Here is a 24595-nt window from a genome sequence, read left to right as displayed (position 1 = left end):
AGGCAGAGGGCGTCACCCCACCCTACCTGACGAAAGGGGAATACGACAGGGGGTAGAGCCCCATCTCCTTGTTGGCAAAAGAACCACTCAGGTAGGGGCTTCGCCCTCCCTACCCCACGAGAAAAGACAACAGCAGGGAGGCAGAGCCCCTACCGATCAGAGAAACAAAGTGGACAGGGGGCGGAGGGGCTCCACCCCTTGTCGACTGAAAGAACCAAGGACAGGGGGCTCTGCCCTCTGCTGACCGAATGAAAACAAAGAAGAAACGAGGGAGGGGCCAAACCCCTCCCTCATAACCCAAGCAACAGGGATGGGGTCTCGGCCCCTCCCTTACGAAGAAGAAACGAGAGGGGCTAAGCCCCTCCCTCAAAACCCAAGAAAAAGAAGACAGGGAGGGAACTCGATCCCTCTCTGGAGAAAAAGAAGGAATGGGTGGGGCAAGGGCCTTGCTCTTGCATGCCGAAAACACACAGGTAGTAGGGGCAAAGCCCCTGCCGGCCGGAAGGAACGAGGCAGGACCCAAAGCCCCTGTTGAAAACTTTGTCACAGGCGACAGAGGGTGTCTCCTCTGCCGATCTGTTAGAAAAACTGGCAGGGGCTTTAGCCCCTGCCGGTCGACCATGGTTTGCCAAAAAAGAAGAACGACAGGCATCTGCCAGTCAACAAAAAAGAAAGAGAAGGAGAAGTAGTAGAAGAAGAAGACACGGGAGAAAGAGAGAGGGGGTGAGAGGTTACCTAAAAAGGGATCGACGAGAGGAAGAGCACCAACGTCAGGTGCAGACGACAGGCGAGGTGAGTGAGGGTTCGACTATGAGAGTCGAGTGAGGGAGAGGGTTTGGGGGTTCGATCGAAGAGGGGGTGGCCGACGGTCAGTGGTCGTCGGTGGCAGCATGGAAGAAGGATACAGTGGTGGTGTTCGGAGGGGTGGCCGGCGGCTTCGGTCGCCGGTGTCTGCTCGAAGGATGAGAGGTGACAGAGGGGGAATGAGCGAGGGAGGAGAAAGGGAGGTGGATTGCTGAAAGAGAGGAGAGAGAGTGAGAGCATGGAGATGAGAGAATTTTGTGCCCTAGATGAGCCGTTTTACATTGAAAAGTAGCGACGGATTAGTGACAGAATAATTTTATCTCAAAATCTATCATTAATTAGCGACAGAAAAATTATGTCGCTCATCCATCACGAAATTTCGATGAAGTTTGAGAAAGAATGTTTTTGTCGCTAATTAGCGACGGATTTTGAGACAATTTTTTCATCACTAATTCTGCAACTAATTCCAATTTTAAGGATGACTAGTTTTCTCTAGCTAATCCATCGTAAATTTGTGACGAATTATTTTTGTCATAAATTTTCGTCGCTAATTAATGTTTTTCTTGTAGTAAGTACCCATTGCACCGAGGACTTAATCCTAAGTGGGGCAGCTATCGTTTGAAAGATAGCACGTGTATACGCATTCCTCTGAGCGTACTTAGTTGAAGCTCTATTTTTTGACCCATTAGGTCACCACTTGTACTTTTCTCTTGTTTCACTAATCCTGATAATGTGTTCTAATTATGATTTACATTCACAGGATCTTGAGAAATTCTAGAATCACAAGACATTATAAACATGCCCTAATATTCCCATCTTTTAGGTTCAATATTTGTTGCCACAACGAAAACAAAAGTTCCATATGATTTTCAGAGGATAGAAGCCAAAAAGACACATTTAGAGTAGATGTGGAACACCACCAACCAGACAAAAATTAAGACCGACACGACCATCCTAACACTAAACCTAATCCCCACCCTAGACACATTTTGTCATTCAATTTAGCCTAATTCCAGTTTATCATAGTAGCATGCAAGATGCTTAAGAGTGGCTAGAAAAGTGCACCGTTGGCCTTCCTATGTTTCTCATGCACTTATGAATTGTGTTTTCAACTTATAGAGTGTTCCAAATTTTGGTACTGTTTGGATGACACCCAAAATCAAGTTGAAAACTTGGTTGGGCCACCTTGGTTTGGGACAAAACTTGGTTTTTAACTCAATTTTGCAAAACAGGTTTTCTGCAGTTTTTTCCAACCAGGTTTATTAGGGGAGGGGGAACATGTTCCCAGTCCGTTACTCCCTCTTTCCCCCTTCTTCCCCATGGAACCCTTCTAACCTCGTGTGTTCAGCCATTTTGGTTGGAAAATGTCCAGACGAGTACTGTCTTCATCAGATGGTACCAACATGACCATTTTTCGTGGGTGAGCGGGTGGAAAATGGTTGGAAAAAGTTGGTTTATTTTTACAATTTTTGAATAAAAAAAAAAAAGAATGACTAACGCTTTTTTGGACAGACAATGACCAAGAATTGGCCGAGCCAATGTCGCCCATGCCGATTGACAATGGTGACATTGACCTAACCATTTCTTGACACGAAAATAGCCAAAAAAATGAAGTTTTTTAATCTTTTTTAAAATGAGTTGGCCAGCCATTTTTAGGCTAGAAAACGGCCAGGTCAGTGTCACCTACACCAAGCAACACTGGCTCAGCCATTTCCCAACTAGCCACCAGCCGAGAAATGGCTTGGCCTGTGTCATCTGACAAAGGCAACACCGACCAAGCCATTTCCCAACCGGTGGCTAGTCAGGAAATGGCAGGCTTTTTTCGGTTTTTTATGACCAAGTTTGTTGTCATTCAAATTGGTATGCAAAACCACAACCGAAATGAAGTAAAGCACAAGATAAAGAGAAGAAAAGAACAGAGTGAATACATAAGATTCACGTGGTTCATCACTCAAGACTACGTTAAGGGGAGAAGGAGCAAGAAACCCTAAAGAAATACAAAGGTGAGATACAGAGCTCTTCAAACCCTAATCCCCAATACCACCAAAACTCACATACCCTACTTTCAAAAGGAAGAGGCTTATATGATGAAGGGCATAAAACCCTAATCGATTAAAAAAAATACAAAACTAGACAAGTCCATGTCACGGGGGCCACACCCCAGAGGGGTTTGTGATGAGCTCTAATATCACACCTAACAGTCTTCAGTGGTAACAAACCCCCATTAAAAAATAACATTGTACAATCACCAAAATATTTCGAGTAGGATCATAGATCAGAACATGTCCAAAATTCAACACTCATAACACAAACAGCCTTGTTCATGTTGGTTTTTGGCAAACTTGATTTGCCAAATAACAGGTTTTAGCCCATGTAATCCAAACAAGGCCTTCATCATGCATATCGTGGTCCCTAATACACAGGATAAAACACAATTGGAAGAAGCATATACAAAGAGCAAAATTGAGGGTGTGCTTTTTCTACAACTGGGAGAATGATGCAAACTGAGAGTGAGGCGTGATTTGGGTCTATATGATCCATGTTCAAACCCATTATTAGTCTCACACTTTCTCTTTTTTCTTTGCTTTTATTTCTAGAAAATTTCAAAATAGGGAGAGCCCTTGAAGAGCAAGTAGTTAGCGATGCTCGTCCTTCGTCTCTTCATGACAACATCAGAGAAACGGTGGATAAGACACTAATATTAATGGAGTTAGGGGTGGATAACGAGCCAGCCCAACCCATAATAGATTAGGCTAACTAGTTGGCCCCAACCCGTCAATTGACAAGCCAAGTCAAAAGCCCGGTTTGGGCCAGCCCATGGCCTTGAGTTAGCCCGCTTTGAGCCTAGGCCACTACAAGAAAAACGTTAATTAACGACGAAAATTTATGACGGATTAGTTTTGTCGCAAATTTGCGATAGATTAACTAGAGAAAACTAGCCATCCCTAAAATTAGAATTAGCGACAGACACATTCGGTCTCCAACTCCATCGCGAATTAGCGACGGATTAGCGATGAAAACATTCAGTCTCAATCTTCGTCGCTAATTAACGACAAAATTTTCATCGCTAATTCATGATGAAGTTTGAGACATAATATTTCCGTCGCTACTTATCGATAAAAAAATGAGCGCGAAGTTCTCCCTCTCTCTCTGATTACCCCCAAATCCTCTCTTTTCCCATCCGCAATCGGCCGGAGCCGGGTGCTATCGCCGTAACCACCACTGCCTTCGCCTCTTTCCCTTCTTCTCCTCCCTCCTCTTTTTCCTTTCCCCGTCCGTGGCCTCGCCGGAGCAACATCGTTGCTAACACCCCCAGTGGTTGGCTTTACTTTTACTGTTCTTTTTTCTTGATATCTTTCCTCTCTTCGTTGCACCTAGCACTTGACGCAACAACTCTCCTACAAAAATGTCTCAGATTTAACATCCAGCCGCCCCCTCCCTTGAAACCTCTTCTCTAAGTGGTTTTCTGGCTTACCAATAAAGACCCATCTCCTAAAAACCACACTTTCCTTAATCCCTTCACCTATTCTTAGGGGTTTTGGATTTTAATGGCCTGAAAATTTTGTGGGTGTTGCTCATTTCCTTCCTTAAATACATATACAAGAATAAGAATAAGAGGAAAAAGAAGAAATCTTTATTTCTTTGTTGCTGTTGATCGGGAGGGTTTCAAACGGGTTCGTTTTACAGTGGCCTAGAGCAGAAGAGGTATGACTCTTTTGCTCCAGATTTTGAGTTTGCTCTGATTGTTTTTTCCTTTTTCTTTTTTTTGGTGTTTTTGTTTTTGCACATTTGGTATTTTTCTACGAGTCAGGTGATGATGGAAATTCGGGGCATGTCATCTTTATCATATGGTTTCAGGACAGCTTCACCATTAACAGGTTTGCCTGAGGTATCACATCTTGGTTGGGGGCATTGGTTTACTTTAAGGGATTTAGAGTTGGCAACTAATCGATTCTCAAGGGATAACATGCTTGGTGAGGGTGGATATGGGGTTGTGTATAAAGGACAGTTGATCAATGGGACATCTGTAGCTATGAAGAAGCTCCTTAACAACATGTAACTTCAATAAAGTTGACCATCATCATTCCTGTCTTATGTTTATATTACTATCTGACTCCAATTGAAATATTACAGGGGATAGGCAGAGAAGGAATTTAGAGTAGAGGTGGAGGCTATTGGTCATGTGAGTCACAAAAATCGTGTACGTCTATTAGGTTACTGTGTGGAGGGAACTCACAGGTAAAGCATTTTCTTCTCTGCTTATCTATAGAATGTAAAGTTCTCTTCTAATTTTTGCACGGTAGATCTACTTAATCTTGAAATCATATTTCAATTAACAGGCAGAAAATATAAAAATTTTGATGATAAAATTTTGTTCTTACAATGCAACTTTCATATGAATCATAATTTTTTCTTCTCCAAATTTCTTTTTTTATCTATTTTCTTCTGGATTGAAGTACAAAATGTTGGTGTATGAATATGTTAACAATGGGAACCTAGAGCAGTGGCTTCATGGTGCACCGCCAAAGCGTAAGTCTATTTCTGAAGACACAATTAGCAAAATCCTGCCTGTATCCTTTGCTAATAATTTGATGACCACTTTTTCCTTTTGGCGTGAGGAGCACGGAATATGTGATTAATAGCTTAATCATATCATAAAGTTATTGATCCAATTTCTGTAGGCTTGCATATTTACATCAAGCTAATGAACCAAAAGTTGTTCATAGAGACATAAAATCAAGCAATAGCATGATCGATGAAGATTTCAATGCGAAGGTTTCTGATTTTGGACTAGCTAAACTCCTGGGATCAGGAAAGAGTCATATAACTACAATAGTGATGGGAATGTTTGGGTACAAATTTGATTCCTTGCAGCCTGCATACTTGTATATTTCTTTATTATCATCTGCAACAGGGGCACACAATTCTAATGATTTTTAAACTATCACACCATTCCTGTGATTTCAGATATGTAGCACTAGAATATGCGAACACTGGGCTATTGAATGAGAAGAGTGATATTTACATCTTTGGTGTCCTCTTGCAGGAGGCAATTACTGTAAGAGACCCTGTTGATTATGGTCGGCCTGCCAATGAGGTAAAGCCGCTAACACACACACACGAGAGATAGAGAGAGAGCCGAACTATAACCATCAACATTACTAAACAGGTTCAACCAACATTGAACCTACTAGATAACCCACCAGGCCCAAGACATGCCAAGGAGCCCCAAAACGAAGGAAAAAAAAAAGAAAGAGAAATGAAAAATGAAAAAAATATAACAGAAAAACACGAAACAACTCCAGTTTGTCGGCGAGCATCACCCTGGATCATGAGTGGTCCTTGTGGGCAGATTGTGTTGAAGATCAGGGATATTGATGCGAAGAATGGCATACACGTCCGCCAAAATAAGGTTCACCATTTTGTTGAACACTGCCAGAATATGTCGAAAGATAGCGTTGTTGTGAGTCATCCATACAACCCACCATGACGAGAGAAGCTAGGTTCGCCAAATAATCCGCCAATAGTTGCAATGACGAACTTGCTTAGGACCCCACAGCAAATCGCTGGCGAACGATTCCAGGTGCACGCTGACCCCCGGCTTATTCCAAGTCACCTTGAAAATGTTTTGAAAGACATAGCACTTCCAAAAAAGGTGAAACTCAGATTCCTCAGCCGCCTCGCACAACACACATTTACTCGGCTGATGAAATCCGATGGATTTGAGGAAATTGTCAGTGTGCACCCGATCGTGTAAGATTAGCCAAGCCAAGAAACATGATCTCGAAGTCGGACCCTTGCCCCAGAGCATGCTCGTCGGAAACCGGTCCACCCCAGACGGAAGGAGAGCGAGGTAACCTTCTTTTGAGCGTAAAGATCCATTCGGAGCAAAGATGCGTCCAACGAACTGAGACAACGAGTCAACATTACCATTATGTAACATAACTGCAGACCAAGCTTGGATCCATGATCGACGAAGCTTTGACATTGTTCGCTGACGCACGCTAGTGGCCCCCACCAAGGATTCCACACCTCCGTATTTAGCCAGAAGCATGCTTGCACACGGGAACCCAGGTTAGTGGGCAAGTCAGCTCTGCTTCATGACAAGAATCATACTCCTCAGCCTTGGATCCTTGATTCCCAACCCCCCCCCCTACATAGGGGAAGTCGAAGTGTGTCCCACCCTATGAGGTGGCGTTTGTTGTTGGTACCTCGCCCTAACCACAGAAAGTTTGCCACTACCTGAGTTAGCTTCTTACTAACCCCCATAGGCATCAAGAACATAGACATAAAAAATTTTGGCACAATAGAAAGAACGTGCTTGATGAGAGTCAGTCTACCCACGATAGAAAGGTAGGAAGCTTGCCAGCCCGATATTTTGTTCTGAACCCTTTGAATAGTAGCGCTCCAGGCTGCCGTTCTTACACGACTGATTTGAAGCGGCAGACCCAGGCAAGAAAAGGAGTTTTCCGATACCGAGCAGCCGAATATCCGTTGGCCTATGTCCAGCATTAACGGAGGAGCATTGACCATGGATAGACAACACTTATCGTAGTTGATGGATAACCCTGACATCGATAGGAAAAAAAGAAGGACAAGCTTGAATCTTAACATTTGTTGGATGAACGCCCTTCCGAAGATAATTATGTCATCAGCGAAGGTCAGGATCTGACTACGGCACTCCTGTATACCGAGAGACTCAATTAGACCATCCTCCACTGCCCTCTTAACCAAAACTACAATGCCTTCAGAGACAATGTTAAAGAGTAACAGAGACAGAGGACATCCTTGCCGAAGACCACGACCAAGTTTGAACTGATTTCCCTTGACCCCATTGATCTGAATCTGTGACTGGGCATTGGTAACCAACTCATGCACCCAGCTAGAGAAACGCCTACCGAAGCCCAGGTTCGCCAACATGTTGAAGAGGAACGACCAATGAACCGAGTCGTAGGCTTTATGAAAGTCAAGCTTAAGAGTGAAGAAGGCCCCCCCACTGATCTTCAGAGAGTGCAACACTTCGATGGCCAAAATGAAGGAATGTTGAAGCCTTCTGTTAGGAATGAAGGCAAACTGAGCCTCCAAAAAAATCCTAGGAGCGACTGACCGCATCCTATTAGCCAAGACCTTGGCAATAATGCGATATAAGCTCCCTAACATTGATATAGGTTGAAACCGCGAGATATCCGATGCGGCTTCCTCCTTAGGAATAAGTGACACAATTGCTAAGTGAGCATAAATCGACAATCTGCCATTGCGATGAAACTCAGCGAAGACACTAAGAATGTCACTCTTAACACATTGCCAGAATATGCGAAAGAAATCCACTGGATACCCATCAAAACCTGGACCTTTCCACCCAAACGAGCACTACAAGAAAATTGTTAATTAGCGACGGAAATTAGCGACAGAAAAATCCATCGCTAATTAGCGACAGATTAGCTAGAGAAACCTTTCTTCATGAATCTGTCGCTAATTAGCAACGGATTAGCGAAAAAACAACTTTTATCGCTAATCCGTCGCTAATTAGCGACGGATTAGCGACATCATTTTTTTGTCGCTAATTCTTAATATAAGAAAACCATTTTAGCGAAGGATTTAGAGAGAGAATTATGTCGTCGCTAATCCGTCGCTAATTAGCGACGGCTTAGCGATAGAATATATTCCGTCGCTCGTTTGGTATTTTTGATTTACGACGGCTTAGCGACGGAATAATTCCGTCGCGAAATGTCGCGTAAATCCCTAATCCCATCCCTCTTTCTCTTTTTCCTGTTTCGTTGCCTTGCTCCCGCCCGCCGCCCTCTCCCTCCCGCCGCCCGTCGGCCTCTATCCGGCCCCCACCGTCCACCGCTCGCCAGCCGCCGATCGTCGTTAGCCTCCCGCCTCCCGCCACCGCCTGGCGACGCGCAGGTAATCATTTCCGCCACTACCCGGTCGCCCCCCCTGTTTTTTCGGCTGGGGGTCGACCCCCTGCATTTCCGGCAGGGGGTCGACCCCCCTGCATTTCCGGCAGAAGGGGGTCGACCCCCCTGCGTTTCCGGCAGCAGGGGGTCGCCCCCCCCTGTGTTTTCGGCTGGGGGTCGACCCCCTGCATTTCCAGCAGGGGGTCAACCCCCCTGCATTTCTGGCAGAAGGGGGTCGACCCCCCTGCGTTTCCGGCAGCAGGGGGTCGCCCCATGTGTTTTCGGCTGGGGGTTGACCCCCTGCATTTCCGGCAGCAGGGGGTCGACTCCCCTGCGTTTTCGGCAGCAGGGGGTCGCCCCCCCCCCCCCCTGTGTTTTCGGCAGGGGGTCGACCCCCTGCCGGAATGCAGGGGGTCGACCCCACTGTATTTCCGGCAGAAGGGGGTCGACCCCCCTGCATTTCCGGCAGCAGGGGGTCGCCCCCCCTGTGTTTTCGGCTGGGGGTCGACCCCCTGCATTTCCGACAGAAGGGGGTCGACCCCCCTGCGTTTCCGGCAGCAGGGGGTCGCCCCCCTGTATTTTCGGCTGGGGGTCGACCCCCTTCTGCCGGAAAGGCAGCAGGGGGTCGCCCCCCCCCCCCCCCCCCTGTGTTTTCGGCTGGGGGTCGACCCCCTGCATTTCCGGCAGGGGGTCGACCCCCTGCATTTCCGGCAGGGGGTCGACCCCCCTGCATTTCCGGCAGCAGGGGGTCGCATCGCCCCCCATGCGTTTCCGACAGGGGGTCGCCCTCGTGTGTTTCCGGCAGCACATCGCAGGGGGTCGGCCCCCCTGCATTTCCGGCAGGGGGTCGCCCCCCTGCGTTTTCGGCAAAGGGGCCGCCCCCTGCGTTCTGTGAAACTGCATCTGCCTCTTATTTTTTTTTCGGCAAGTGATGACTTCATTTTAACACAGTGTTTTTTGCAGATTTCTCAACGGAACTCGCTTGTGCCCCGCCACCCGTGGTAAGTAAGTGACAAAAACAATGCAAATCGGGTAAATACCCGTGGTGTGTAAGTGATGCAAGCGCATCACATGTTATTTAATTTATTAAATGTAACACTTTATTGTTCACACACTCACTTAGTTGTTGATATCTAAGACTGCTTTGTTGGAGTTCGGAGATCATGCTTTGCATGATTTTAATGTATGAATATGGAAGTGTTCTTATTTTTGGAGTACGGAGTCCATGCTAGGCATGGTAGTAGTTAGTGGGATATTGAAGTGTGTTTGCTGCAGGTACATGTTTGACATTTGTTTGATATGAATTATTTCGATGTATTACAATGTTTGATGTGATTGTATCCATGCTTGCATGTAGTTACTTTCAATTTGATTATGTCTTCCATGTGAAATTGTATACTGAAAGCATGCTTCAAATGAATGTATCGTGTCATGAATAGTTTGCACATGAAAATATTAAGTTATCAATGCATGCATCATAATTCTTGTGATTGTATGACATCATATATTGCATGATAAATTTGATATTTTCTTCATCATAGCATTCTGATGGTTCTCTTTTAACTGGTTAGGATACTATTCGTAACATCATACGACAGAATGACTGCAAACCGTGAATGGATGTACCGTAGGATAGTGGACAATGAGTTATCGCATGAATATATGGATGGTGTCGACAGTTTTATTGAATTTGCAACGGCAAGTGTCAGTACGGTAGATCCCACAGGTCGGATTAGGTGTCCCTGCAAGATTTGTAAGAATAATCGATTTGTAGAACCTCATGGCGTTAGACATCACCTATACAGGAAGGGTTTTGTGAGTGATTATCAGAACTGGACATTTCATGGAGAAGAATTTAGAAACGATTTTGATGCACGGGTGAATGTGGTGCACGATAATCCATATACGAATTTGATATTTGATGCTGCAGGAACAGAACTAGGTTCTGCTATGAGTTCTAGTGATGTAAGAACTACCGTAGATGAAGAATCACCAAACGATGCAGCTAGTAGATTTTATGATTTACTTAGAGATGTTGATGAGCCACTTTGGAACGGTTGTGAGAGTCACACTATCTTGTCTGCAGTTCTTCAACTAATGAATTTGAAGTCCGAGTATAATTTGAGTCAATCATGTTTTGACCGTTTGTGCATGATTGTGAAGAGTATGTTGCCTAAAGATGAGAAATTGCCACAAAATTTCTATCGTGCGAAAGTTATGGTCAACGCTCTAGGTATGGGTTACAAAAAGATTGATGCTTGTCCAAATCACTGCATGTTGTATTTCAAGGAGCAGGAAAACGACATATCATGCCCGTCATGTGGGCATCCTCGGTTCAAGCCAAAGACAAGAGGCAATGGTAGCACGAGATCAAAGGAAGTTTCATACAAGTCGCTCCGCTACTTTCCTATCACTCCTAGATTGCAGTGATTGTATATGTCTTCAAGGACAGCTAAACACATGAGATGGCATGCAAATAAAGTTCGACACGATGAAAACAAGATCACGCATCCTGTTGACGCTGAAGCTTGGAAGCACTTTGATCGTACTCATCAGAACTTCGCAATGGAAGTGCGAAATGTTAGACTCGGTCTATGTACAGATGGATTTAATCCATTTGGGGGTAGATCAACTCCATACTCATGCTAGCCAGTATTTGTAACTCCATACAACCTTCCACCAAGCTTGTGTATGAAACGTCCAAATCTTTTCTTGTCTCTGTTGATCCCTGGTCCGACCTCACCTGGCCAAAATCTTGATGTATATCTAAGGCCATTGATTGATGAATTAAAAGTTCTGTGGGATGACGGTGTTACCACGTATGATGCCCACAAAAAACAAAATTTCAACATGAAGGCCGCTGTTCTATAGACAATCAGTGACTTCCCTGCATATGGTATGTTATCTGGTTGGAGCACACATGGGAGGTTGGCTTGTCCGTACTGCATGGAGGATTCCAAAGCTTTTAGATTGAGGCATGGAAGGAAGCCTTGCTGGTTTGATTGCCATCGTCGATTTCTACCCAGCGATCATCCGTTCCGACGTCAAAAGAATGCATTTACAGCAGGCACAACCGAAACGGAAGGTCCATCCTCAAGATTGTCTGGCATAGAGATTCTAAGAAAATTGCGATACTTTCCAGATGTATTAACAGATGCCCGCAGTCCTACACCCTTCCGTGGTTTTGGGAAGGATCACAATTGGACGAAAAAATCTATTTTTTGGGAACTACCGTATTGGCCGACCCTATTGATACGACATAATTTGGATGTGATGCATGTAGAGAAAAATGTGTTTGATAATGTGTTCAATACAGTAATGAATATTAAAGGAAAAACGAAGGATAATCCGAAGGCCCGTATGGATTTAAAATTAATATGTAAAAGACCAGAATTGAAACTCAAAGAGTATAATGGCAAAGTACTGAAACCAAAGGCAAAGTACGTGCTCGGACCTGATCAAATAAAACATGTATGTCAATGGTTGAGACAACTGAGATTTCCAGATGGATATGTCTCTAACATTGCTCGGGCTGTGAAGATTGACGATGGACAGTTATATGGGTTGAAGAACCATGATTGTCATATCTTTATGCAATGATTGATACCCCTAGCATTCCATGATATGTTAGACAAACCTATATGGGGGGTATTGTCTGTGTTGAGCGGATTTTTCAGAACATTGTGCGCATCAGAGGTCGTTGTATCAGATGTAAAGAATCTCGAGGACTCTGTCATCACCACTGTTTGTCTATTAGAAAAGATATTTTCGCCAGCATTTTTCGATGTTATGGAACATTTAATCATACATCTGCCATATGAACTAAGGGTTGGTGGCCCTGTGCAATATCGATGGATGTACCCATTTGAAAGGTATATGTTTTTTTATATTTGTCTCTTTAATGACAGATATTTAAAATTTGAAATGTATATTCTTGTCAGATGCATGTTCGACCTAAAAAAAAAGGTTCGTAAAAAAGCAAGAGTAGAAGGCTCTATTTGTGAGGCGTACACTTTAGAAGAGATTTCAAATTTCTCATCTATGTACTTCGAACCTCATATTCCAACACGTTACACATGCCCGCCCCGTAACGATAATGGAGAACAAGTAACTGTAGCTGACAAGCTGTCGATATTTCAACCACTTGGGCATGCATTTGGTAGTTGCCGATCAAGGCTATTGACAGATCGAGAGCAAGATGCAGCACACATCTATATTCTTTTTAATTGCTCAGCGATCGACCCATACATCGAGTAAGTATATGTATATGCAACTCGATTATAAATCCTTTTATGTTCTATATGTGGATACATGACTCGGTAATATAAGTATTTGTGGTTTGCAGACGATTTGATCTGGAGTTGCAAAATGAAGTTTCACATCTCACTGATGCAGAAGTACAAAAAGAACGTGAAACTAAGTTTGTGGAGTGGTTGAAACAGTTGGTAAAGAAGCTAACATAAATTTTGTACTTATAAACAACACTAAGTTACTTAATTGATCGTGATCACAATCATTGTTTATGTTTGTGCGTAGGTTCGCAATGGTGATGTTAAAGATCAAGGAATATGTGATTTAGAAAATGGTCCGACAAAAGTTGTGCAATGCTACAACGGGTATATCGTAAATGGTTATCGATTCCATACAAAAGACTACGGTATAAACAAATCAACGATAAATAGTGGCGTGTGTGTCAAGGGTAGCAGCTACGATGAAAATGAACATGATTACTACGGTGTTATAGAGGAAATAATGGAGTTGACTTACTTAGGCATGAATAACAGGGTTACGATATTCAAGTGTCATTGGTTTGATCCAACTGCAACAAGACTCGACAAAGCTTCAGGCATTGTGGAGGTGAATCATAAATCCAGGTTTGGAACATATGAACCATTCATATTAGCCTCGCAAGCTCAACAAGTTTATTATACTTCATATCCGAGTATAAAAAAGTCAGATAGAAATGAATGGTGGGCAGTTTGCAAGGTGAAATCCAAACTATACCCCGAGTATGATCAGTTACAGGAAGATGAGTTAGCTGAAGACAGTGATTACTATCAATCAGATGATGTATGTGACTTTGCATATGGTCACGATGTTGCGCATGATATGCATGTCATATCTCCATTGGCCGATTAAACATTCATAGAGGAATGTGATCCAAATGATGTACCAAGTGGATGGGCAAACAATGAAGAAGAAGAAGAAGAAGAAGAAGAAGAAGAAGAAGAAGAAGAAGAAAGTCAAACTAGTGACGAGGAAGAATTCTCAAGCTAGTGAGCAAAATCTTATACTACAAACCTCTATTTAAATGCATTGTAATACTTGATGTGAGTTGTATTGCAATACTTGGTGTGAATGATTAAAAATTTTATTTGAATGTATTGTAATACTTGATACGAATGATTCGAATGCATTGTAATACTTGATGTGAATGATTTCAATTATCTGAATGTATTATAATTTATGCAATTAACGAATGATTTGAATTAGTGCAATACTTGATGTCAATGATTTGAATTATTTGAATGCATTGCAATGCTTGATGTGAATGACTTGAATGCATTGTAATACTTGATGTGAATTATTTGAATGTATTGTATGACATATGTTATTTGTTAGAATATGGTTCGTGGAGGTTATAGTGGTCGCTCATCCAGTAGTAGCCAAGCTCAACCTTCATCTTCACGGGCTCCTGTGATAGGTATATCATATAACTAATTAGATGCTTGATTAGTTCAAATGCACATTCTGAGAATTTCTAATGTATTTTTTTACAGATGATGTTGCGCCTGTACACGACCCACCTACACCAGTTGATCACACAAGTCAACAGCCAACACAGGAAACATGGTCTTCTCAGGCTGGCACAAGAAGACTCATTCGAATAGTGTATATCGATAATCGACCGTAAGTATTTTGTTTTCAATTATTGCATATCTTTTAAATATTTTATATTGATATTTACTGTGTAACAATTCATGTGCAGCACGAGGTTTGAGCCACAAGAAGTAGTACGGGAGATTAGGAATTCACTTCTTCAACATCTACCAGGACCAGTTGCTCAATGGAAAGAGTACCCAAAGGAGGTGTTAGACAGATTGTGGTCCTTATTCATGGTATACAGTTGTTCCTCATAGTTAATGTGTTTCATATTTAATTTATTTAAGCAATGTCTACTAACTTTCTGAAAATATTTGTAGGCTTCGAATCATTTCGCAACTACGGTGGAAGAAAATGATGCAAGGAAGGTGTGGCAGAAGGTGGCTGCCAATCGATTTGCAAACATGCTGCACACTATGAAGACTGCAGCAAAAAAAGCATCTGGCGTAGTAGATGATCCATTACTGTGGAAGGGTCATGGTCCTATTACTATCAGGAGAGATTACTGGGATGAAATGTGCGATAAGTGGGCGGAAGATGCATTTAAAAATCGCTCTGCGAAGGCTTCACAAAATCGATCGAAGATGCCCGAAGCCCATCTACACACAGGTGGATCTAAGACATTTGGGAGCCACCTAAAGAAAATAGTAACTCATCAATATATAATATTAATTTTATAAGTATTGTTGCAAACTTGTGTACTAAATCTTTTGTCATTTAACTTCGCAGGAAGCAGAAAAAGGAGGCAGTGTACCATATAAGGATGTGTTTGTAGAAACACATAAACGGAAGACCACGGGAGTCTTCGTATCAGAGAAGGCGAGAACGACAACGGTATGTATTAATTCTATTAATAATCATTGCAATATATATGCAAGTTATCATAATGTTATCATTAATTACTAATAAATACTTTAAACATTATTTTGTAGGAGGCATATGAGCAACAGATGGTAGAGCGATATGGCGAAGACGCTACTTAGCATCCATCATTTGATCCTACAGCATGGGTGACTGCAGCAGGTGAACCCAAAAAAGGTCGTGTGTTCGGGTTTGGGAGTAATATGAACACTTCACCAGTTATTGGTTCTTCCAGTTACGGCTCACCGACTTCTTGCGCCGACATAAGCTCCAAGCAGCCGACTATTCTTTCCAGTGATGATGTACGCGAGATCATTAATGAATCACTGAATAACTACTTTCAATACACCGTCGCCCCCTTTCTCCGAAATGAAATCAAGGCTGCTGTTCAGGATAGGGGATCTTCGATTCTAGGTCCCTCTCAGGTATAATCACATATATAGTTTTTTTGACTGTCTTAAAGCACATCTGAGCATGATAGAATCACATATAGAGTTTTTCTAGATGCCTTAGAACACATATGAACATGCTATAATCACATATTCAATTTTTTTACTGCCTTAGCACACATATGAGCATGATAGAATCACATATAAAGTTGCTTTGCCTGCCTTAGAGCACGTATGAGCATGCTATATTCACATATTCATTTTTTTGACTGCCTTAGCACACATACGAGCATGATCGAATCACATATATAGTTTTTTGCCTGCCTTAAAGCACATCTGAGCATGGTAGAATCACATATAGAGTTTTTTTAGATGCCTTAGAACACATATGAACATGCTATAATCACATATTCAATTTTTTGACTGCCTTAGCACACATATGAGCATGATAGAATCATATATATATATATAACTTTTTGTCTGCCTTAGAGCACATATGAGCATGATAGAATCACATATAAAGTTTTTTTGACTGCATTAGAACACATATGAGCATGCTATAATCACATATTCAGTTTTTTGACTGCCTAAGAACACATATGAGCATATTATAATCACATATTCAGTTTTTTGACTGCCTTAGCACACATATGAGCATGCTATAATAACATATAGAGTTTTTTTACTGCCTTAGAACACATATGAACATGTTATATATCATTTATGATAGAATCACATATAAAATTTTTGGCTTTGCCTGCCTTAGAGTACATATGAGCATGCTATATTCACATATTCAATTTTTTTACTGCCTTAGCACACATACGAGCATGATCGAATCACATATATAGTTTTTTGCCTGCCTTAAAGCACATCTGAGCATGGTAGAATCACATATAGAGTTTTTTTAGATGCCTTAGAACACATATGAACATGCTATAATCACATATTCAATTTTTTGACTGCTTTAGCACACATATGAGCATGATAGAATCACATATAGAGTTTTTTTATTGCCTTAGATCACACATGAGCACATGATAGAATCACATATAGTGTGTAATTTATTTCATTATATTTTGTTTATCAACACTGACTGTTCTTTTCTTGTGTAGGCTGCTAGCGATAATCAGGGTAGTGGAGCTGAAGGGACAGATAAAGACAATGAACAAGAAGACGCACAAAATCTTGGCGATGATTAGAGGACTGTGTTGAAGAAGTTCTATTTTTTTTATTTTTCCTAATTGTAATTGTTGAATTGTAAATAATTAAACTTCTTAATTTTAAGGTGGAACGATTAATTGTTGTAGATACTTGTTATATGATTTTTTTTTGTGGTTTGTTTTTTATTTACAGGAAATATAAATTGTACAGGAAATAGAAATTGTACAGTTCTCGGTAATTAATTTTCAAATAAATTTTTTTAAATTTTTTTTCGTGTTTGCGACGGAACCATCCGTCGCTATTCATATTAATCTAGCGACGGCATAGCGACGGAATTAAATCCATCGCCAAGCCGTGGTCGCCGTTTAGTACCGGCGGATTGGCGACGGAATATAGCGCTCGTTATTCCGTCGCAATTAGCGATGGACCTGGCGACGGAATAATTCCGTCGCCAGTTAGCGTCGAAATATTCGCGACGTAAGCATACTGTCGCCTCGTTGTTGCTAATCCGTCGCTAACCATGTTAGCAACGGATTAGCGACGGAATGTGGTCGTCGCTAATCTACTACTTTGTTGTAGTGGAGTCCTACACCGCCGAGACGATTTCTTCTTTGATGAATAACCCCTGAATCGAGTTGGAGAGCGCTCGATCCAAGGACAAAAATAAAGTCATACCCATATCGCCACCTGCAGCTTGGTTGCAGGAATACAGAGAGAGAGAGAGAGAGAGAGAGAGAGAGAGAGTTGAAGTCCAAGTAACCTTGGGTGTGGGAATACTTGTACACAGATGAATCTCGTGGAGTGGCTCAAACAGATGGTGTCAAGTAGGCATTTTGAGGAAGTTATAAATCCAAACTTGGAAGTTAAGCCATCTACAAGGGCTCTGAAACGTGCACTGCTTATTGTTTTGCGTTGTGTAGATCCCGAGTCAGAAAAATGACCCCAGATGGGTCAAGTTGTCAGAATGCTTGAAGCAGAGGAATTCCTCTACTGTGAGGTCTTACAGAGCAAGCCAATTGTAAACGTTTCCTTATGATTTTTGCATACATGTATCATTCATGAACATTGGGTTTTGGTGATCTTTTGCAGGACCGCAGGAACAAGCGCAGTCATGTTGGCAGCAAAGAAATCGAGTCAATGAAAGACAACCTAACAATGCCAAAGTAGATCTTGATTCCTGTTGAAAGCGGTAGAGAGAATCAGTCAGATGTCTTTCTTTTTTTCTGACAGAGAAAATACCTTGTGCTCTTTTGACAACCTTCAAGAGATAAAAGTGCACATGCTTAGTGGAGTGATGCAGATGACATGTTAAAGAATACAATTCAGGAAACAGAAAAATCTTAAGCTGGAAGTTGGTTCAGTTGGAGAAAATGTTTTGGTCTAACAGTGAAAAGCTCCCTCTCTCTCTCTCAATTTTGTATAGAATTGGTAAATAGACTGGCAGATGTGCCAAGCACACATGATTCCTTCCTTCTGATTCCCTTTCACCATATTTTCTTTTCATTTTACCATTAACTGGGACTAATGCATGACCTGATGAGTTGTGGAGCCTCATTCAGAGTTTTTGCCCTTGTAGTAGAGGGGTCCGGAGGCTTCCCCCGGTGCAAGTCCCGCGGGCGGGGGTCTAGGGGGGCCGCCCCTGACGGGGGGCAACGCCCCTCAAAAGATTTTTTTTGGGGGGCTTATATTTGGGACCCGATTTTTTATAGATCAGATCCGACTTGTTTAGGTTTAGGGTTGTCACCCTTGCCTTATAAATACTTTCTTTTCTTTCTCTCTTGTAACAGTTGAAAAAGAGCAATAAAGATTTTTCTCTGGGCGGCCATGGTTTTTTACTCTCTCTTGGTTTTGAAGGGAGGTTTTTTCACGTAAATCTTTGTGTTTTGAATGTTCTTATTTCTTCGCTTTCTTGTTTGAGTGTTACCTAACATGACCTACTACTGCCTTCGTTATTGCAGTGATACTGTTGAATGATTTATTGATTTGTTTTACTTATAACTTGTGTTAAATTTGTTTCACCTACTTTGTATATGTATTTTTTATGTGTACTTTGTCTTTTATACATAGCTTATATAAATTGTATAACGAGAAATTTTCTCGATATTTATATTTTAAACAAAATTTTTTATTTTTTTTTAAATTTTGCGACGGATAATATCCGTCGCTAATATTTAGTTTTGCGACAGAATGTAATCCATCACTAATTTGTTGCTAATTTTGCGACAAATTAGCGACAGATATTTATCTATCGCAAACCAAATCAGTGCTTATTTAACGATGGATTAGCGACGGATCATGTCTGTCGCTTATTTGCGACGGAAGTAGCGATAAATCAGTTATGTCACTAATTAGCGACCAAAAATATACGACGAATGTTATCTGTCACTAAACTGTTTAGTGATAGATTAGCGACGGATAACGTCCGTCGCTAATCCACGTTTTTTTTGTAGTGGGTGGGGCTGAATTTAAGGGCCTAGGCCTAGCCCATTGCTCAACTTTAGGTGGAGCAGGGAGCACATGGTTGAAGAATTACTCATGAGTCATGGCTATTGTCACGGATGCACTTTTTCTCACTTGTTAAGGCACTTGTGCGGCCTAGACTCCCTGAACCCAAGGGAAACTAGCAGCCTTTGCTCCCGTCTAAGGGATTTTTCTACAAGACTCCACCTTGCTGGCTTGTTGTTGCGTCGACTCACCTAAGACACACACACATTTACACACACTTAGCCAAAAGGCTTGATGCCTTCTTTGATTTTCTTATGCTTGGAACAGAAATAGATATATTGATACAAGATATGAAATATCCACACATTGTCCATGCAGGGACTTATATACACTTTCACAAGTCACTTTAGCCTAGTGCAACCCTTCACACATAAGAGGTTGCACATGTTCACACCACAAGGATGCACTCCTTCAAGGGTTACGTCCTTCAGAAGTGGCACCTCTTCATGCCTAAGGGTCATGCCCTTTCCTGCACAAGGGGTCACCCATCCTTCTCCAGTGTCGCCCCTCACTGCATATCACCAAGATTCCACTCTTCCCACAGCCAACAACGGGTCTCTCCCGCATGTACTGGTTTGCACAACACCAAAGTGCACAGCCCGTAGTGCCACCCCATGTCTCCCAGCTCTCTCTTGCACACTCACAAGTTGTGTGCTTACAAGCCTACCCCACTTGCATTGTTCAACACCCTCGTTTAACCTGTAAGATACTCCTCTACTTGCTTCTTGAATTGCCATAGTGAGACATCTCGCTCCCAACTGTTCTCCAAACTCTATAAGCCCTTCTATTTTGCTAAGCTACAGGCCATGTCGTTTACCTTAGGCAAACCTGTCGTTAAATCCATGGAGTCACTATGCCATGACCACTCATAAATGGGGAAAGGATCCAACAAGCCACCTAGCTTTCTCCACTCTATAATTTCTTCCTCGACTTCCCACAAGGTTGCAAGGTAAGTCTCTTTACCTTCTTGCAATCACTCTGTCAGTTGTAGGGCTGACACTGCTCGTAACTTTGAAGGTCCAACAAACATCCTTGGGACCATATATGGAGCCTTCTCATCGGCTATCATCTGGGACTTTAAATGAGGGAACACAATTGCCTTTGCTCATTCAAAGAAGTCGACACCAAAGATGACATCAAAGTCATCCATCTTGACCACAATCAAGTCACATGACCCCATCCAGCTTCCTATCTAGATAGGCACCATTCATGCCACTCCACTAACTTTGAATGGTTGCATATTGATGGTCGTCAACTGACCATCGCTTCACTTCAAGGTGAGTTCCAACCTGACCACTTTTCTCGTGGCCACAAAACTGTGTTGCCCCACAGTCCAACATAGCACTTGTTGGAGTGTTGTTGATGCGCGCATGTAGATAAAGCGGTTGGGATCTTGGCTAAGTGCAGCTCTCGCTCTGCAAAGCATTCAACGTCTATAGCAGGTTCACCTGCCCATATAAAGCAAATGTTGAATCAGGGGCATTGACCTTGACTGCCACATTCAGGGCCTTCTATTGTGGACACTCTTTGGCCTAGTGGGGTCCTTCACAGATGAAAAAACCCAAGAAAAAAGTTGGCTTCCCACTTCCTTTCTTCTTTTTCTCCATTTTGTACTTCTTAGTGAACTCTCGATAAGCCTGCAAGGGCTTATCCTTCACCTTTGACACATCATTGTTGACCTTCGATCTAAAGTCAAGCAGGGCATCTGTTGTAGTCAATGCCGAAGTCAGATCCCTCAGCTTCTGTCATCGAATTTCTGACTATGCCCACGTTTGCAACACATTTATGAAGTTAAAGAGCTTGTCTTCATTTGTCATGTTCTCCACATCAAGCATTAGTGCCAAGAATTGCTTCACATATTCTCACACATACCCCATATGCTTGAGTTTTTGAAGCGACTCTCCAGCCAACCACATTGCATTTGTTGGCATGAACTGCATTCTCAATTTCTTTTTCAACTCTTCCCATGTAGAGATTTTCTTCCCACTGGCCGAATCATCTTCCACACACATCTGCCACCATAGCTTAGCATCGCCATGGGGGTACATTGTAATATCTCATAATTTTTCCATGATTTTTAAAAGTATAAAATATAAATTATATATTTATATTTATATTTAAAATTGATAAAATCATGGGAAATATAATCAAATAGAGGTGATGTCAGCTAGGTCTGGGCGTGGCCCAGAGCCCATTGACATGAGCTAATTCACTACAAGAAAAACTCTAATTAGCGACAGATATTTGCGACATATTTTTTTCGTCGCCCATTTGCAACAGATTAGCGAAAGAAAAATATTCGTCGCTAACATTCAAATTATTCATGGAATTAGCGACGAAAAACATGTCATCGCAAATTCATCATGAGTTAGCGACAACCAAATTTTGTCTCAAACTCCATCACAAATGCACGACGGCTCAGCAACAAAAATTTTCTGTCGCTACTCCATTGCAAAGTTGCAACGGAGTATGTGATGGAATTTGGCCATCGCTAAATTTCCCATAAATCCCTAATGTGAGCCCCTTTTTCCTTTCTTTTTCTATTGTCGCCCGCTCGCCGCCTGCCGACCTTCCGTTGCCCGCCGCCTCTCCGCAACCTCTCGTCGCTCGCCCGCCGCCTGTCGATCTCTTGTCCGACAACCGCAGGTGACCCCCCACCCCTCTATCTTCTTCTTCTTCTTTTCTTTTCTTTTTCCTTCCGTCGACCCCTACCACATCTCCTGCCCCCTCTCTCTCTCTCTATGTGGTTGCCAGAGCCCCCCCCCCCCTCTCTTTCGGGTTGCCGAAGGGCCGACAACCCCTGTCGTGACCTCTCCTCTCTCTGTGTGGTTGTCAGGAGGCTGGCAGGATGCCGGTGGCCCCCTGTCGCATCTCCCTCCCCCCCCTCTCTCTTTGTGGTTGCCGAAGGGTCTGGCCCCCCTCTCTCTTTTGGGTTGCCGGAGGGCTGGCAACCCCTACCGTGCCCTCCCCTCTCTCTCTGTGGTTGCCAGGAGGCCGGTGGCCCCCTGTCGCATCTCCCTCCTCCCCCCCTCCCTCTCTCTGTGGTTGCCGGAGGGCCCCATCTCAAAAGGGACTAAGCCCTTCAGCTAAGCGAACCAGGTTGGGCTCGGTAGGGTGACTCAGGGGACAGGCATGACCCACGGCAAGTGGGTCTGCCATAAATCAGGGAGGAAGAAAAATGAGGGGGACGAGAGGTGAGGGGCTCCTGTGAGAAGAGACAATGGCGTCTGGCCACTATGTTCACACAAAGTGAAGGAAGGAGGGGAAGAGTTAGACGACGCTTTCTCTTGGCTAAAAAAAATAGGAGGCAAAAGGGGGTGGGTTGCGGCTTCAGTTGCCACACCAGGTCGACAGGGGAAAAAGAGCCCAGTGGGGCGGAGGGGGGGGGGGGCTCCCTCCTTGCAAATCCAGGCCGGTGGCCCCCTGCCTCCTCTCTCTTTGTGGTTGCTGGGAGGCCGACAGTAGAATGGAAGACAGGGGGTCGTACCTGTGTCACTTTCTGTTCTTTAGTATGACTATAACCTTCTAAGTCTTCACACTTTTGCAGTTTTACGCAACATCCACCTTTTGACTCTGTGGCCAGAGCCCCATATCATTTACACTCCTAGATACTTGAGTGTGTCACAACCTCACAAGGTAGGGGAAAACTGCATGAGAACTTTGAAAACTGCAAATCGGGTAAATACCCATGGTGAGTAAGTGATGCAAGTGCATCACATGTTATTTAATTTATTGGATGCAACACTTTTCTGTTCACACACTCACTTAGTTGTAGATATCTAAGACTGCTTTGATGGAGTTTAGAGATCATGTTGAGCATGATTTTAATGTATGAGAATAGAAGTGTTCTTATTTTTGGAGTTCAGATTCCATGCTAGTCATGGTAGTAGTTAGCGAGATATTGGAGTATGTTTGCTGCAGGTACATGTTTGACATTATTTTGATATGAATGATTTGAATGTATTGCAATGTTTGATGTGATTGTATCCATGCTTGCATGAAGTTACTTTCAATTTGCTTGACTTTCATGTGAAATTGTATCATAAAAACATGCTTCAAATGAATGTATCGTGTTATGAATAGTTTGCACATGAAAATATTAAGTTATCAATGCATGCATCATAGTTCTTGTGATTGTATGACATTATATATATATATATATATATATATATATATATATATATATATATATATATATGTGTGTGTGTGTGTGTGTGTGTGTGTGTGTGATATATCAAATCATTACATCTACCATGAATGCATGATAAATTTGATATTTTCTTCATCATAGCATTCTGATGATTCTCTTTTAACTGGTTAGGATAATATTCGTAACATCATACGATAAAATGACTACAAACCGTGAATGGATGTATCATAGGATAGTTGACAATGAGGTATAACTTGAATATATGGATGGTGTTGAAAGTTTTATTGAATTTGCAACGGCAAGTGTTAGTATAGTGGATCCCACAAGTCAGATTAGGTGTCTCTGCAAGATTTATAAGAATAATCGATTTGTAGAATGTCATAGTGTTAGACATCACCTATACAGGAAGAGTTTTGTAAGTGATTATCAGAATTGGACATTTCATGGTAAAGAATTTAGGAATAATTTTGACGCACAAGTAGATGTGGTGCATGATAATCCTTATATGGATTTGATATTTGATGCCGCATGACCAGAATTGGGTTCTGCTATGGGTCCTAGTGATATAACAACTGAGGTAGAGGAAGAAGCATCAAACGATGTAGCTAGCAGATTTTATGATTTACTTAGAGATGCTGATGAGCTACTTTGGAATGGTTGCGAGAGTTACATTATCTTGTCTGCAGATCTTCAACTACTGAATTTGAAGTCTAAGTTTAATTTGAGTCAATCATGTTTTGATCATTTGTGCTCTATTGTGAAGAGTATGTTGCCCAAAGATGAGAAATTGCCACAAAATTTCTATCGTGCGAAGGTTATGGTCAACGGTCTAGGCATGGGGTATCAAAAGAATGATACTTGTCTAAATCACTGTATGTTGTATTTCAAAGATAAAAAAATAGCAGATCATGCCCATCATGTGGGCATCCTCGGTT

The 24595-nt window shown here is 42.4% G+C and overlaps 1 pseudogene; it reads left to right on the top strand.

Moving 5' to 3' along the window:
* Positions 1 to 890: 890 nt before the first annotated feature.
* Positions 891 to 18172, top strand: LOC149842787 (putative receptor-like protein kinase At2g42960; annotated as a pseudogene).
* The last annotated feature ends 6423 nt before the right edge of the window (positions 18173 to 24595 follow it).

This window comes from Nuphar pumila, chromosome 3 (genome assembly GCF_984573655.1).
Source record: "Nuphar pumila chromosome 3, dmNupPumi1.hap1.1, whole genome shotgun sequence".
NCBI classification, from domain to species: domain Eukaryota; kingdom Viridiplantae; phylum Streptophyta; class Magnoliopsida; order Nymphaeales; family Nymphaeaceae; genus Nuphar; species Nuphar pumila.
Note: the sequence above shows the minus strand (reverse complement) of the source record. Positions and strands in the feature narration are given on the sequence as shown.